Source organism: Benincasa hispida, chromosome 12 (assembly GCF_009727055.1).
Source record: "Benincasa hispida cultivar B227 chromosome 12, ASM972705v1, whole genome shotgun sequence".
NCBI lineage: Eukaryota > Viridiplantae > Streptophyta > Magnoliopsida > Cucurbitales > Cucurbitaceae > Benincasa > Benincasa hispida.
The window spans coordinates 28288625-28305385 of NC_052360.1; positions in this window are offsets into that span (position 1 = coordinate 28288625).

Sequence of the window (16761 nt, forward strand, 5' to 3'; positions counted from 1 at the left end):
CAAAATGGGGAATCATCCTGGGAAAAGAATTGAAGCTTGAGAATTTATCCCAAGTTATTTGATTTGTAGTTTCTAACATTTATTATTAATTTATTTATTGTAATTTTCTCTTTTCTTTATTTACCCGTTGAACATCATCTTATAGTTATGATTTTTGATTTAGTGAAATCCAATCTTTTATCATTAATCATGAGTTAAATTCTATAAAGGGTTTAATTATGTGAATATTCTAGGGTTTTATGGCTTGAGCAATACTTATATTTCATACCTTTTTGACATATACAGTTCCTTTATTGAGTTTATGGAAAAATATTGTTAAGTTAAATTGATCACTTAATTTAGCAGTTTAGTGGAGTCTTAATACTGAGAAGGTTAGGATTGATAGCACCGAAAATGTGCTATCTTCCTCCATTTAATTCATGGTCGTTACGGCGTTTAATGTGTTTATTTAATGATTTTATAGGTACCGATCGTCTTGAAGGAAGAATTGGCCGTTACGGGCTATTTAGGTTAATTTAAAGCAATTAGAAGTTAAAATGAGCAACTGGGCTTCAAGAGAATGAGAAATAATCAAAATACCTTTGGCGAGAGCATAACCACGATGCAACGAACTAGAAGGTAGAAGATTCACTTATTAACAGCATTACAATGTTGTCTGGAGCGTAGCTATGCTCCGGACATTGAAGCAAATGGCAAGATCCATTAATACTCGTATTTCCATTGATTAGCGACAATGTCACTACACCAAGCCCCTTACGCTACGAAAACATTGTGATTAGCATAATTACGTTGGTTTGTAGTGTAGTTATGCTGCAACTACGGTATAAAAATGTTTTTTTTTTCTGATTTAGATAAAAGAGAGGAAGGAGAGTTAGGTCGATTAAGCTCGATTTTTTACCATTCTTGTGAAAAAACCCATGAGATTTCTTTGTATTTTGACTTTTATTTGTATGTCTTGGTATCGAGATTCGGATTCAATGAATGGTTGAAGGCCCAAACGTCAATCTTGAGGTTTGGATCTATGAGATTTTAGTGTAATTTTCAAGGTTTTTCTGCTTCTTCTTGTTTTTCTTTCCTCATTTGAATGCCTAGAATGAATGCATGGGTAGATTAAACTGACAACTTAATCATTAATACTCGTATGTCCGTTCGCCCATGTTATGTATGTTTTATGTGTATGTAATTGCATTCAAAGCATGCTTAACTCGATTAGCAATAGATTTTAGTTATAGTCATGGTTCGATTGGATTAGCAATAGATTTTAGTTATAGTCATGGTTCGATTGCTAGGATTTTAAGATCATCAGTAGCGAAAGATAACGAAACCTAAAGAATGGAAATATGTTAGGTTAGATTTGGCCAATTTAACTTAATGTCCTAATCAATCCAAGAGCTTAATGTGATTAGCTAAGTAGATAGGCTTGTGTGACACTGCTTAGTTAATTTAGGAATTAATATCATGTTGGTTTTCCTTAAGAAGTTTGTTCGAATTTTCGTACATTCGATTAGGCTTGAGAAGTAGATAATTCGTGAATAATTGCATGATTAATCAATGACTTGGTCCATAGATAGCCCAACAGTCTCTTAATCGGTGAAGGAATCTCGTGTTCGCTCTCTCTTTTTCTCAATCTATCTTAATTTTCACACTTTAATTTTCCGCATTTAGTTTATCTGTCAAACCAAACAACCAAAACCTTCCATTTTTGCTGCTTTTCAAAGACTAATTTAGCTTAGAAAGATTCTATCTTAGGCTCCCTATGGTTCGACCCATTATTACTACTGATACTACTTGTTAGTTGAAGTTCTTGATCGGTAAGATTATAAATTTATTTGATTTATGGTCTTTTGGGAGCGATACCAAAAGGTTTCTTTTCAAGGATATAAATTGATGTCACAAAGGAATATGTGACAAGGAGCCTAGGAATAGGAAGGTCGGTCACCTTAGAAATAAGGGACACCGCAGGATAAAGAATCTGAACTTAAATTAATCTAAGATTTAGGTACCCATGGAAACATTAAGTAGTGGCTACTTAGAACTCCTAAAGGAACTTGACACGAGATTGAATAGGTGTAGATTTCTGTCCATGCATATTTCATTATTCTGGTGTGATGTGACCACATTACTTTTTGCATAAAACCCGAAAGGTTGGAAAATACCTATATCCCTGTTTTACATTCTTGTTTACTAATTTTTGTTGGTTTTTTGGCCCTTAATCTCAAATTAATCAATTTTAATTAATTAATTAATTAATATTTTGATGATAACAAATCTATTTTTATATATTAATAATTTGAGTGTTTTGAAGTATCCATCGCATAGAGCTCGAAACAACGGTTCCATTGCAATTCAAATCACCTAAATCGGATCTCAAACGAAGAAGATATGGCCGAGGCCAAAACAAGCTTAACGGAAAAATCCTGAGCTGATGAGACATAAGTTTTCTCATCAAAGTAAACCAATTGAAAAGTGTCATTTAGAGCAATAGAGAAGTGACACATAGTGGGCTTTTGATTTTTGGATTGGTTTTAAAAAGAAAATAAATTTAATATTATTTTATATTTGTGTCTAACGGCTAGTTTTTTACCATGGTGAGTTTTTGCTTTTTTTTGGATTTTAAAAAATAAATAAAACGAATTTAAAAAGAAAAAAATTAATATTATATTTTGTTTGTGTTTAGCGGCTAATTTAGTTTAAAATCTCCACCATTGATTTTTCTTTTTCAAGATCCAATAGTTCAAATTAAATGTGACAACAATTTTTCCTCTCTATTTAAACATTTCATCTTCTTCAAATTTTAACAACAATTTTACACTATTTTTTTATCCTCTATAACTCAAAGTCACTATTGTTGTTCTATCTCTAAGCTCCAATTTTCTTATTTTCATCTTCTTCTTGAGAGAGTTATTTTATGTCGTGAGGATTGATTAGTTGTGAGCCAAAATTTGTAAATCTACTATTGTAGAGAGTTTGTTAAGTGTGTTATTTATTTTTCCAAACTATTTTAAGGGTTACTCTTGATCCTAGAAAAAAAAGTCGTTGTAACAATTTGATCCTCAACCGTGGAAAGGATTAGGTTTGTTCTTACTCCTGGAAAAAGAACGTTGTAGCGGTTCGACTCTAAACTGTGGAAATAGTCAACTTTGATTGACAAATCCAAGAGGAGCTTGGGAAGTGGATGTAGGCCAGTTGTGTCAAACCACTATAAAAGTTCTCTATTCCTTAACTATTTAATTTTGCAATTAATTTGTTCTTAAATTTTATTGCTTGAAATTATTTGAAATTTTTGTTCTTAAATTTAATTGCTCATATATGTTTATTTTGATTGGTAATTCTTACATTTATATATCCTTTACCAATCCTTTTATTAAATTTAAAAATTGTGCTTAAAAGTGCGATAGTTAATTTCTTGTTTAATTCAAAGTGAAATTATTTGTATAAATTTATTGTTTAAATTACTTGTTAGCAAAAAGTTTGTTAATTTGTTTAATTGGGCTTTAGTAAAAGTTTTAATTAGTTTGATTAAATCATATTCACTTCCCTCTAGGGTTGCCATACCGATCCAACACTTTTATCAACATTCAACCTCAGAATCACTTCTTTACTTGTTACCATTGGTTTGCATTGAAAAACTCTTTCTTAGAAAAACTGAATTTCATAAATAGTCTCGTGGGATTCGACTCTTAGAATACTTCAAGATTTATTACTTCACCAGCAGTGTATGCTTGTATTTAGACCATATTTATTTCCATTTTCATCACTCACACACATTTGGTCGATTAGTCATCCAGTGTATTAACACGAACAACTTAATCATCGACCTCAAATATGTTAACATCCTACACACTAATATTGTCATCGAAATCGTTTGACATATAAACATCAATAGTCTAATGGGATTTGACATATCTGCATCGTTTGTATTGCAAAAAAAACCTCTTTTAAAAAATTCTAGAGAAAATTCATTTTGAATACTTTCGTAGTTAATGTTGGGGTTGATACATTAAATCTCGTGGTTTTGTAAATTGTAATTGTATCATACAAACACTTTATTTATCTAATAAAATAAGAGGTATTAGTTAAACAGAGAAGGGAAGAAGGGTTTGGATTAGTTACATTTACCTTTGAAGCTAATAAGTTTTCACGATCTCCTCTTTTAAGATTTTCCTCTATATTCTTCTTAGGGTAAGGTGAGAATAATATGATTGTATGGGCTCTATGTATATTGTGTAACACCCCACACATTTTTTAGTAATAATGTAATTTCAGTAACTTTATTATTTGGATTGTCAGTAATTGTTATTAGTTTGAGGGCATTTTTTGGAATTTTGGACTTCAAGTGTAAGTGCGGGAATTTAATTGTTGGCGTGAAATTATTCAAATTGGAAATTAATGGCAGGAATTAATTTTCTTTTGAAACGAAAAGGAATTTAATAGTATAAAACGGAAAGGAATTAAATGTAATTATATTTATTTCCTTTTTTGTTTTTTATTATTTTATTTTTTTAATAAAAAGTTAAACCCACATTTCCCTTTCTTCCTCACGTATCCGCTGGCACCCCCCCCCCCCCCCTCAATTTCTTCTTCCTCCAGCCGAGACCCTAGCCGCGGCCCAAAACTGCCGCGTCAGTTTCTCTTCATGACCTCTGTCCACACCGCTCAAGCGTCGTTCGCTTTTTCCGTCACTGGATCTATCGATTTGGGTAAGATTTCTGCCGTTTGGGTTGTTTTCGGTTGATTCTTGAATACTCATTTACTTTTGGCATTAATTGGTTGATACCCATTGTGTTTCAACGTTGGATTCAAGTTTGTGAATGTATTGAGGTGTTGTTCAGTGAAGTTGGAGTTTGTTTTAGCGAGTTTTGGTAAGTTTTATACTTTGATGACCCTCTTGTGGACTAATTTTGGTTGTTGAGAAATTTTGGTAAAGTCATTTGGAAGTGATCTTTTTGACGAAACTACATATGGATAATTTATTTGAGACATTGGTAGTGAAGTATGTATTTGATTCAAGCTTTACTCATTTAAGCCTAATTTCTTGATTCAAAAATTTCATTCAAGATGAAGAAGAGTTTGGTTTGCTAATTATTTGGGCTTAAAATTGGAGGTTTGGAAGGTGAATTCGAATTGGATCACACCTTAGGTAAGGTTATCTAGAAATATTTTGTAATATTTGGGTGTTTGGATTTTGGCCTTAACTATTAATTTTAAAGCTTGGTTTATGTTTAGGCTTGATTAAGGATTCAAGAATTTCACAAAGATTCAATTGCTTTTTAGTTCGACCTAATATCAAGGTAAGTAATCTTACTACTAGAACTGCCTACGGGTCGGCATTAGATGTATGCTAGCATGTTAAATGAAGGTTATGGCAGAATGACAGCATGAAAGATTGATAGTATAATATGATTAAAGTATGTTATGTTACGAGATCCGAATGATTTATTTATGCACATAGATATTGAATGCTAGTATGAGATGGTAAGTGCTTCCATGGTTGTATTTGATCTGATGATGTTGGGGTATATATGTATGTTGTAGAAGCATGATGTTGAGGTATATGTGTATGTTGTAGAGCCATGATGTTGAGGTTTATATGTATGTCATAGATTCGTACAGTGATGATTATGATGTTGAGATTGTGCAAATGTCCTTACTGATTAGTTAGATGCCCATTAGATTTTTTGTTTCTTTCGAGATTCACCAGTTTGTGTTTCCTTCGGGATTCACCAGTTTGTATCTCCTTCGGGATTCACCAGTTTATGTCTCCTTCGGGATTCACCAGTTTGTCTCCTTCGGGATTCACCAATTTGTGTCTCCTTCGAGATTCACCAGAGGTAGTGGGCATACTTAACTACAGTAGGAAAGGACTCAGTCTCCTTCTTGTTTCATGTGCATATGTGTCCCATGAGGACTAGAGCAGTTTATATGTTTCACCAGAGGTGGGTATCTAGAGGATATAGATGCCCAGCTTGACCCCAGTAGTGGGGTTACTTACTGAGTATTTTATACTCATTCTTTCTCATGTTGTTGTTTCAGGTAAGGGTAGAGATGCACCGACGATGGACAAGCAGAATTCGTGATTGAGCCACTGGAACTAGTTTTTACGCTTCCGCATCATGAGATTTAAAGTTCTTTTCATGTTTCTCTTAACTTTTAGTTTTGATGTTTAAAACTTACATTTAAGAATTTTTTTCAGACTTATTTATTGTCCTTTATGATTTATGGGTACCCTGCTATAGTATTTGAATTTAATGAAAGTCTTTTGAACTTATCTTATTTAATTAGCATTTATTTCACCATAACCGAGTGTCGTTTTGAGTTCCATGCATGCATGTATTTAGTAACTGCCTAACTTAAGTCCTAGGGGTCGGGTCGTTACATTTTGGGAGAGGAAAAAAATTTAGAAGAGATAATAATTCTCTGTGATTTAGAAGAGAGGATAACTCTCTGTGTGTTCTTGTTGGGAGATCAAGAAGAACAACCCAGGTTTAGAGACCTTCTCTCCATAAAAAACCAAGAAGAAGAAGATTATAGGAAGTAACCTCCCACTCACACGTTCTTCTCTAAGAGTATGGGAAGGAAGTTGTAGCTCTCTCCCTTTAATTTAAAATTAAATTAAATTTATAAATTCTAATAATAATAAATTAATATATATAATATATATATATATATATATATATATATAAACCAACTTATATATATATATATAACTATATATTATATCAAATATAACACATAACCTATAATTTACTTTATATCAAATATAATAAATCGATAGTTTTAAAACTCTCAATAATTCATGGCATTTAATATAAATCAAATTCATATTAAATTTAATTATATGAATCTCATCCATATTATTAGTATTTGATCATATTCAAAATTTTTATCTCTCTCAAAATAAACTTTATATATAATTATCAAATAATTATATTAATTATATCACATATAATTAATTTAATTAATTATATCATATAGAATTAATTCCCTCAATTAATTTGAACAATTCAAATTAATCCAAAATTAATTCTTAATAGTCCCTAGCTACAAAGAGGACCTTATGGACCTGTAGATTGAAGCTTCAATGGTACTTAGATAATTAATTAAACTATCCAACATCCATTAACTGTGGGTCACTCCACTAAAAACCGATAATTGCACTCTTCGTACTACAAATATATTTTTGTGTACATTCGATATAACTTGTCAACAGTGTGATGACCTTCACAAATTGCTCATAAGTATAGTTGGGGTAAAATTATTGTTTTGCCCCTGTAGTTACATCTAATTTCTTAAGTACCACTAATCCTTCTGATGAACAATAAGTCATAGTCTAACTTTGACCAGACCCCTCTCGGGCCAAGAGAGTATTTAACACCACATTGTTCAAGCTCCGAAATTAGTCCTTAAGGGAGCAATTTATCTACTTATCCCAACATTAGGGAATGAGTGAATTCGATCTTATGTAGCTAAGTTCTCAGCTCCCCAATCAAACGAATCCCCAAAATGATAGGCTTATTCGGTCAAGATCTGACCACTCTCACCCATACAACTATCTTCATAGGTGAGTTCACAACTCACTCAGGATTCAAGTCAAGTCACCTATGGTCATCCTGGAGAAATATAAGTCTCTATTATTAATAGTGTTATATATGTCATTTCGTGGTCTGGTCTTATACAAACCCTTTTGTATAGAACACCCCCGCTCACGTGTATCTACATGAATGATCAGGATCAGATCATTTGTAGCACTTTACAATAATTGTAACATCTACAAAGCGAGTCGTATTCGTAGTGTCACTAACCTTATCCATCTATACAGACCCTTCAAGTTATCACTTAAACATAATCCATTCATTTGTCTCAATATACATGTTCCAGTTATAGAAGATAACTTTGGATGTTTGTTTATTGGTTTTGTTGGTTAATGCTACTAAATATCAAATAAAATACCTCAGATTTTATTAAATAAATAAATTGTTTATACATTACAATTACAAACTACAGGACTCCAAGATTTAAGGCATCAACCCCAATAGAGTTTGCATAAGACCAGAATGCGTAATAGTAACCACTAGATGTAATACCCTTAACTAGTTAGGTTTCTATTTCAATAGGATGACCTAGGCAACTTAGTCTTAATCTTGAGTGTATTATGAATCTTGTTCACGAGGGATTATTTTGTGATTTGTATGGATAAAAGTAGCTAGCTTTCCGACTCAATAATTGTACCATTTTGAGGATAAAATCGAGTGGGGAGTTGGGAATATAATAATACAAGATAGATTTCACTTCTTCTCGACTTTAGAGAAAGTAGATGAGTGTTCTCTTAAATGGTGTTTTCAGAACTTGAAAAAAGGGCCCTAGCCTCTTGCGTGCCTCTTGCTGGCCCGAGAGGGTTTCTGTTTAATTGTTGGATAATAAATAGGTTGTTTATTAAAGAAGCAATGATACTTAAGAATATAAAGGTAACCCAAGGGTAAAATAGTAATTTAACCCAACTAGTGTTATGAATACTCATAAAGGACTAACTTGTTGTTATTGATCTATATCCATGGATACAAAAGTATATTTGCAGTGAGAAAAGTGCAATTGTGGGTATTTAGTGAAGTGTACTCACAGTTAACAAATATTGATTAATTTGGTTAATGAGTTTATCCAATTAATCTCATATCATTAGAGCTTCTGATCTGTAGGTCCACCAAGTCCCCTTCTCATTAAAGGATATTTTTTAGGAATAATTTGAATTGTTCAAATCAATTGATGAAATTGTATATTAATGTGATTAATATATAAATAAATTATATATGTGATCTATAATTATAATTATGTTAGAGAGAAATATTTGAATGAGATTTAAATATTTAATTCATGTGAATTATATTCATGAAGAATTAATAAATTATAATGTTAGAGCGGTGGAAGTATTTGAATATACTATGTTTATATATTAATTAATTAATTAACTATATATTAAATTAGCTTTTAATATATGGTTATTGAATTAATGTGTCAATTAATTAAATAAGAGGTTATTTAATTAATTAGTATCAAGGGTGAAAAAGAAAATACTTGGAGAAAGGGTAGATCCTTCTCCATATAAATTCATCCTATTAGCCCATTTAGGGCAAGCATCAATTTTGTGCAAAAATATACCATAGCCTCCAAGATAATTCATCTCTACACTCTCTCTACAATCTCTCTACCTCTTCCTCTTCCAAGTGTTGGAGACCACTCATCCAATTCTTGGAATCCTAGAGAATAACAAGGTTGTTCTTGTGGTGTTGTCGGTGATCGTTTAAAAGATGTCCATGTGAAGAACAAGAGAAATTTTGAGAAGTTTGGGAATCTACGAAAGTAAGAATCGTTCATCCCTTTTGTTTCTCCTTTATAATATATGTTTATTATGATGTTTATCCTTTTCTATTATGTTTTAGTTTGCTATATTTTGTTTTCTTAAAATCGAATCTCAAAATGCAAGGCTTTCTCATGCTTCCGCTCGGGATTCGATCCCTACAACTTAAACATATATGTAGAGACATATAAGTGGATCACGTCATGTTTAAGTGCTAACCTAAACGATTTATAGTAGATGGATAAGGTTGGGTACCTTACCTGGTGACACTACAAATACGATCCGCTTTGTAGTTGTTACAATTGTTGTAAAGTGCTACAAATGATCTAATCATGATAATTCATATGGAGACATGCGGGCGTGAGTATTTTATATAAAAAGTTTATATAAGATCGGACCATGAAATGAATAGTCTCTCTCTATGACACCAATATTAGTAGAAACTTATATTTCATTAGGATGACCATAGGTGACTTGATTTGAATCTTGAGTGAGTTGTGAACTCTTGCCTATAAATGTGGTCCTTTGATTTGTATGGGTGAGATTGGTTAGTTTTGACGACTCAATATACTCGTCATTTAGGGGATTCATCTTATTAGGGAGCTGGGAACGCAGCTTCACAAGAAAGAACTCATTCTTTCCCTATTCTTAGGGTAAGTAGAGAAATTGCTCCATTAAAGTTGATTATTGAGGTTTGAACAATGCGGCACCACACCTTCTTCTATCCCAAGAGGGGTTCAATTGTAGTTGGACTATAACTTATTATTCATTATAGGGATTGGTGGTATTTAAGGAGTTAGATGTAAATACAGGGGCAAAATAATAATTTTGGCTCAGCTATACTTACGAGCAATTTTTGAAAGGTCAATGCACTGTTGATTGGTTACATTCAATGAACACATAAATATATCTACAGTACAAAGAGTGCAATCATCGGTCTTTAGTAGAGTGACCGACAGTTAATGGAAGTTAGTTAATTTAATTAAAGAGTTTAATTGATTAATTAAGTACTATTGGAGCTTCAATGTATAGGTCCATAAGGCCCCCTTGTTAGCTCAATTGGGATTAATGAGAATCAAATTAATTTTGGATTAATTTGAATTTTTCAAATTAATAAAGGGAATTAATTATATAAGATATAATTAATATAATGTAAATGATACATTATAATACAAAGTTTTATTTGAGAGATAAATAAATATTTGAATATGGTTCAAATATTAATATGAATGTGATTCATGTATAAAACTATGGGTTAAAATTAATATGAATTTTATTCATATTAAATACTATAGGTTAAGTTAGAATGTATTAAACTATAGGTTTGAAGAAAATCGGTGAAGGTCCTTGTGCGAAAGCGTGAGAGTCGGTCCCAATTTTATTTTTCACAGAATCATAAAATTTTACAAAACATGACAAAATTATGAATTATAAAATTTAAATTACAACATGCTAAAAATAGAATAATTAGGGAAGAAGATGCTTACCTTTGAAGCCAATTTTCTTCGCGTAGTCCCTCGATCTAGTCACAAACGTTTCGATCCTTCAATCCGAAATCCCAAAAGGGGCACTACCACTAGAGAATCTTTTGCATTCTCTTGGGATTAAAAATTCAAACAAAGTTGTAAGCATTGATGAATTTGAGAGAGGGAGGAAAAGAAGAGAGGAAAGAGAAGAAAAGCAGCTTTTCTTCTCTGTATTTTCCAGGGAGAAGAACCAGAGAGTGAGAGTTCTCTTTGTCAAAAAACAGAAAAAATGTGGAAGAACAAAACTGAACCACTCTTCCATGTACTGGTTGAGAGAATTAAAGGGAGAGAGTTAACTCCCTCCCTTTAATTAAATTAAAAATAAATCTAATTTAATTTAATTAAAATTCATATACACACACACTATATGTTATATCAAATATAACACACAGTCTATAGTTTTTATATTGTATCAAATACAATATAACCTATAGTTTGTATTTTCTCTCAACAATACATGGTATTTAATATAAATCACATTTCTACTAAATTCAATTATATGAATCTCACCCATATAATAATATTTGAATCATATTCAAATATTTAATTTCTTCTTTATCATTTATGATATTTAACATAAATCATATTTATATTAAAATTTAATTATATGAATCTCATTCATATAATTAGTATTTGAATCATATTCAAGTATTTAATTCCTCTCATAATAAATATGTATCAAATACATTATATTAATTATATCACATATAATTAATTTAATTAATATTAATTTAAACAATTCAAATTAATCCAAAATTAATTCTCAATAATCCCTGTTGAGCTATAGAGGGAACCTTATGAACTTGTAAATTGAAGCTCTAATGGTACTTGGATAATTACTTAAACTCTTTATTTAAATTACTCAAGATTCATTTACTGTAGATCGCTCCACTATAGGCTGATAGCTACAGTTTTCATACTACAGATATTTTCTATGTTCATTGGATATAACCAGTCAATAGTGCGATAACCTTCACAAATTACTCGTAAGTACAGTTGGACCAAAATTACCGTTTTTTTCCCTGTAGTTACATCTGATTCCTTAAATACCACTGCTCCCTCTAATTAACAATAAGTCATAGTCCAACTATGACCAAGTCCCCCTCGAGCTAAGAGAGGGTGTGGCCACATTGTTCAAGCCCCGGAATCAACCCTTAAGAGAGTAATTTATCTACTTACCTCGACATTAGGGAATGAGTGAACTTCATCTTGTGTAGCTGTGTTTCCAACTTCTCAATTAGATAAATCCCCAAAATGGTAGGCATATTGAGTTGGCAATCTGGCCACTCTCACCATACAAATCAAAGGACCGCCTTAATAAACAGGAGTTCACAACTCACTCAAGATTCAGGTCATGTCACCTATGGTCATCCTGATGAAATGTAAGTCCCTATTATTAACGATATTATATAATGAGACTAGTCATTTTGTGGTCTGGTCTTATATAAATTATTTATATATGATACCCTTGCTCACATGCCTCCACATGAATGATCAGGATCATGCCATTTGTAGCACTTTACAACAGTTGTAACATCTATAAAAGGGGTCGTATCCATAGTGTTACCAAGATACGATACCCAAGTCTTATTCATCTACTACACACCGTTTAGGTTATCATTTAAACATGATCCACATGTATGTCTCTACATACATGTTTAAATTACATAAAATAACCTAGGATCTTAGTTTATTGGATTGAGTGTATGCTCATAAGATAACAATTATTTTATTAATAACAATTTGTATATACAATATTTACAAACTACGAGAATACTAAAGAGATTTAGGACATCAATCCTAACAAGGTTATATTATGTGTGACATAATATAAAGATTAAAAAACACTTTTGATCCCTGAACTTTCATGAAAGTAACAATTTAGTCCCTGAACTTTGATTTGTAACGATTTAGTCCCTGTACTTTCAATTTTATAACAATTAGTCCCTAAACTTAATATGGAACAATTTAATTCTTATACTTTTAAATTCATAGCAATTTAGTTCCTAACGTAAACAAATTTATCAAAATTAGATCTCAATTTTTATTATTTTATTGTGTAGACTTTGTATTTTATAAAAAAAAAATATTGAGTCTCTAATTAGTTTATTGGTTTATTTATGCAAGAAATCTTATTAAATTTTAACTCTAATTTCTACAATAAGGACAAAATTATTACAAATTTGAAAGTATAAGGACTAAATTGTTACATAGTAAAATTTAGGGACTAGATTGTTACGAAATTGATAGTTCAAGAACTAAATCGTTACAAACCAAAGTTTAGAGACTAAGTTGTTACTTTACGAAAGTTTAGGGACTTAAAGTGATTTTTAACCTAATACAAACTATAGGTTATATGTTATATTAGATACAACATATGGTTTTAATATATATATATAATTTAACTATTAAGGAGGAAATTGTTTGATTACTTCCTTTCCATTATTTTCTCATTTTAATGTCCGGAATTGGAAGTGGAAAAGAGATGGAATATGGATAATCTTCTTCTTGCATTTAAAAGGACACCATTAGAACATAAAAAAAAGTGCGGCGTTATTTTGTTTCTCTACACTCTCTTAAATTAATTTTCATCTCTTTCCAAATTATTCTTGAAGCCCACAAACTCTCAACGATTCTCAACCCTGAGAATAACTTGGTTTTCGTATGGTGGTGTTCAATTGATTAGGATTATGTTGCTGTGATTTCATGATTGAAGTTTTGTTGTGTTCGAGATTCGGAGAGGAATTGTGAAGAGTTTAGTCTTCAAGTGTATGTGATCCTCGAATCCCTTCTTCCTCTTTAATTTATATGCAAAAACATGCTTATTAGATTATATATATCTTGTTTCTGTCATCTATGTTTTCTGTATGTTCTGTAAAATTAGAATTGAGACATGATCGCTTCCGCAACAGGTACTCGCGTATCCTTTCAGTTAAACCATAAAATTAATTAAATATTAAAATTTAAAACTTTCTAAATTAAAATTAAAATGTTAGGATAAAAATCACACCAAATGATAAAACTCAACCATCATAAAACATGAAAGTTAAAAACGCAAACCACATTGTTGGTGGGGAAAATCGCACACGTTTATCAACTTCGCTTGGTTTGGTCTCCTTTCTGAGCTGGTATTCGTGAAAGTTTCTTGCATCGGTTTGCACCAGTGTGATGCCCTACCACAATTTGACATCTAAGTTAGTATGGATAGCATATACTTCAGAAGAATACACACAAAAGTAAGGTCAGGTCTCTCCTAGGGAGATTACTTATTATTTCCCTTGGGGTCATCGAATATGGGCTATTTATAATGTTGTTCCTCTGACCTTCGTCTATGGTTATGTGTAACTTCGTCCGACGATATTAGGGTAGCCTGCGGTGCTCAAGGTTGTAGGGGTGCTAGACCAAGCACGACTTAATATATATTCATCAGTTTGGCTGGTCGATCCAGAACCCGAGACTCCTTTTTTCCTTTTGGAGCTCACTTTCCATGTCGTTTTTCAATTTTCTTAGATTTGAGTCCACTTGTGGATATTAAACCTTGCCTAAAACAACGCTCAATATACATAATTAGAAGTGTAAACATAACAACAAATAACAATTGAACATTGCACAAAATGAAGCAAGTAAAAAATCGCCTGAGACTTGTTAAAGAGTAGAATATCAAACGTAGAAAACTTAGAAAGAATGAAATGAAAACCCTACCAATGAAAGTTATTATTATTATTATTTTAATCTCTCACCCTTTATTTATTTATTTTAAAAAGAAATTATACCAAAGAATTAAATATTTTAGAAAAATGATAGAGAGAGAAATAATGGACAGCAAGTGGCATGGAGGTTTTAATAATAATATATTTCTTATTTTGGTGATGTTTGGACAGCAAGCATGGCCATCTTCACCTGCTTCCATTTACTATATTTATAATCTAAATTATATATTCAAATATATTTTCAGTAATTTTTAATATTAATTTTCTCTACATTAGAACAAATACAAAAGTACACCAAATGAGTACAAAATTGAAAAGTAGGCTATCAATTCTATTTGAATATATACCATACATACATTTGATTTGATCATATAGTTGAAAAGGAGTATTTCAATTCATTTTAAATCTACATAAAATTGGAAACAAACCAAATATATCACATGTAATTTATTAAAAGGAAAATTGTTTTAAATGACAAAACTGTTTAAAATATTTACAAATATAGCAAAATATCACTATTTATCAACACTAATAGACATCAGTGATAGATCAAGTCTATCAGTGTTTATCATCAACATACGTTGATATTTTTCTATATTTATAAATATTTTAATTCATTTTATTATATCTGAAAAACAGTTCTTATTGATATGATTAATCTCGATGTACTCAACTGAATCAGGTAATCTATTCTCAACCAAAAAAATAAAATGATGTAAATGATGTGTACTAAGAAAAATATGGGAAAAGATCAAATTTGACCCTAAATTTGTTGGTCATATGAATTTGGACTGAGTTTAATATTATTAATTTTAAAATGATGTGATATGAATAATTAGATTTTTTATTTAATTATTTCTTTTAGCTTATTGACTTATAAGTAGTGAGAAACCCATCTTGACCTAAAGCCAAAATTTACACACTTAGTTGACAATTTATAAGCAATTTTAGTCCTTTTCAAGTATTTATAATACTTTTGTTATAATATTTGTTAATTTAGTTGGAATTGATTGATTTAAAACGTAAACAACTTAAAATTAGATACAATATTACTAAACCTATCCGCAATATCAAGTGGTTAATTAACAAAATTATACCAAAAAATTGACCATTTCTTTTTTATATTAGTTGAGAATTCAATATTTTGGGACTTGGGGCTCAAATTTTATATTTCTACATGCTCTATTTGAAATATTCAAATTAAAATTCAATAATTTCACTTGCAAAGGTTAATGAAAGTCAATGTTAATTAATTTTTTACGACCAAAAAATCCAATTGATCATGAAGACAATGACAAAATAAAGATATAATTATCTCATTATTTTTTTTAATCATAAAGAGAGAATGAATAAAACAATGATAAGTTTAACATCTCCATCAATTAAATTCGTAAGTAAAATTGGTCAATTTTGAATCGTTAAGAGTGGGATAAAATGGTGACAATAATTGGTGAGCTTCATTATTGTTTTATTTTAAAAAAAATATATATATTTCAAAGTCATGAGAGTTTGTCTTTGGTTTGTTGAGACCAAAGACCAAAAACCTATATGACATTTTGTGAAGATAAGATTTCTGTCTTAAAAATCAATGTAATAAATTCTTGGGTAGCAATAAACCTTAGATGGGGATGTTTAAATCTATTTATAGACCCCATGTGACATGGTTATCTAAGATTGTCTAAAGGTATCTACTTTTTGTCACCCAAAAAAAGAAAAAATAAAAAATAAAAACATAATTTCTAAAAGTAATTGTTTTAAATGATAAAACTATTTAAAATGTTTTTAAATATAATAAAATGTCACAATCTATTAGTAATAGACACTAAGAGATGTCTGTGACATTTTTTCATATTTATATTTACTCACTTTTTTATATTTGAAAACAGGCGAATTTCTTTTTATAATTTGGTTGATTGAAAGAGACTATGCTTTCTTATTACATGAACTTTAATTGCTTTTATTTATATTAATTTTTTTGAATAATTATCTCTAATATGATTGGATGTGTTATACTCTATTTTTCATTTTTGAAATAGGAATAGTGGCTGTTGCAGTAGGATTTTAAGATGATGTTTTTTTTTTTTTTTTTTTTGCCACATTTTTATAATACAAATAAAAATAATAAGAGACCAAATAAATAAAGCGTTAAATGACATAAAGAGAAAATTATTTT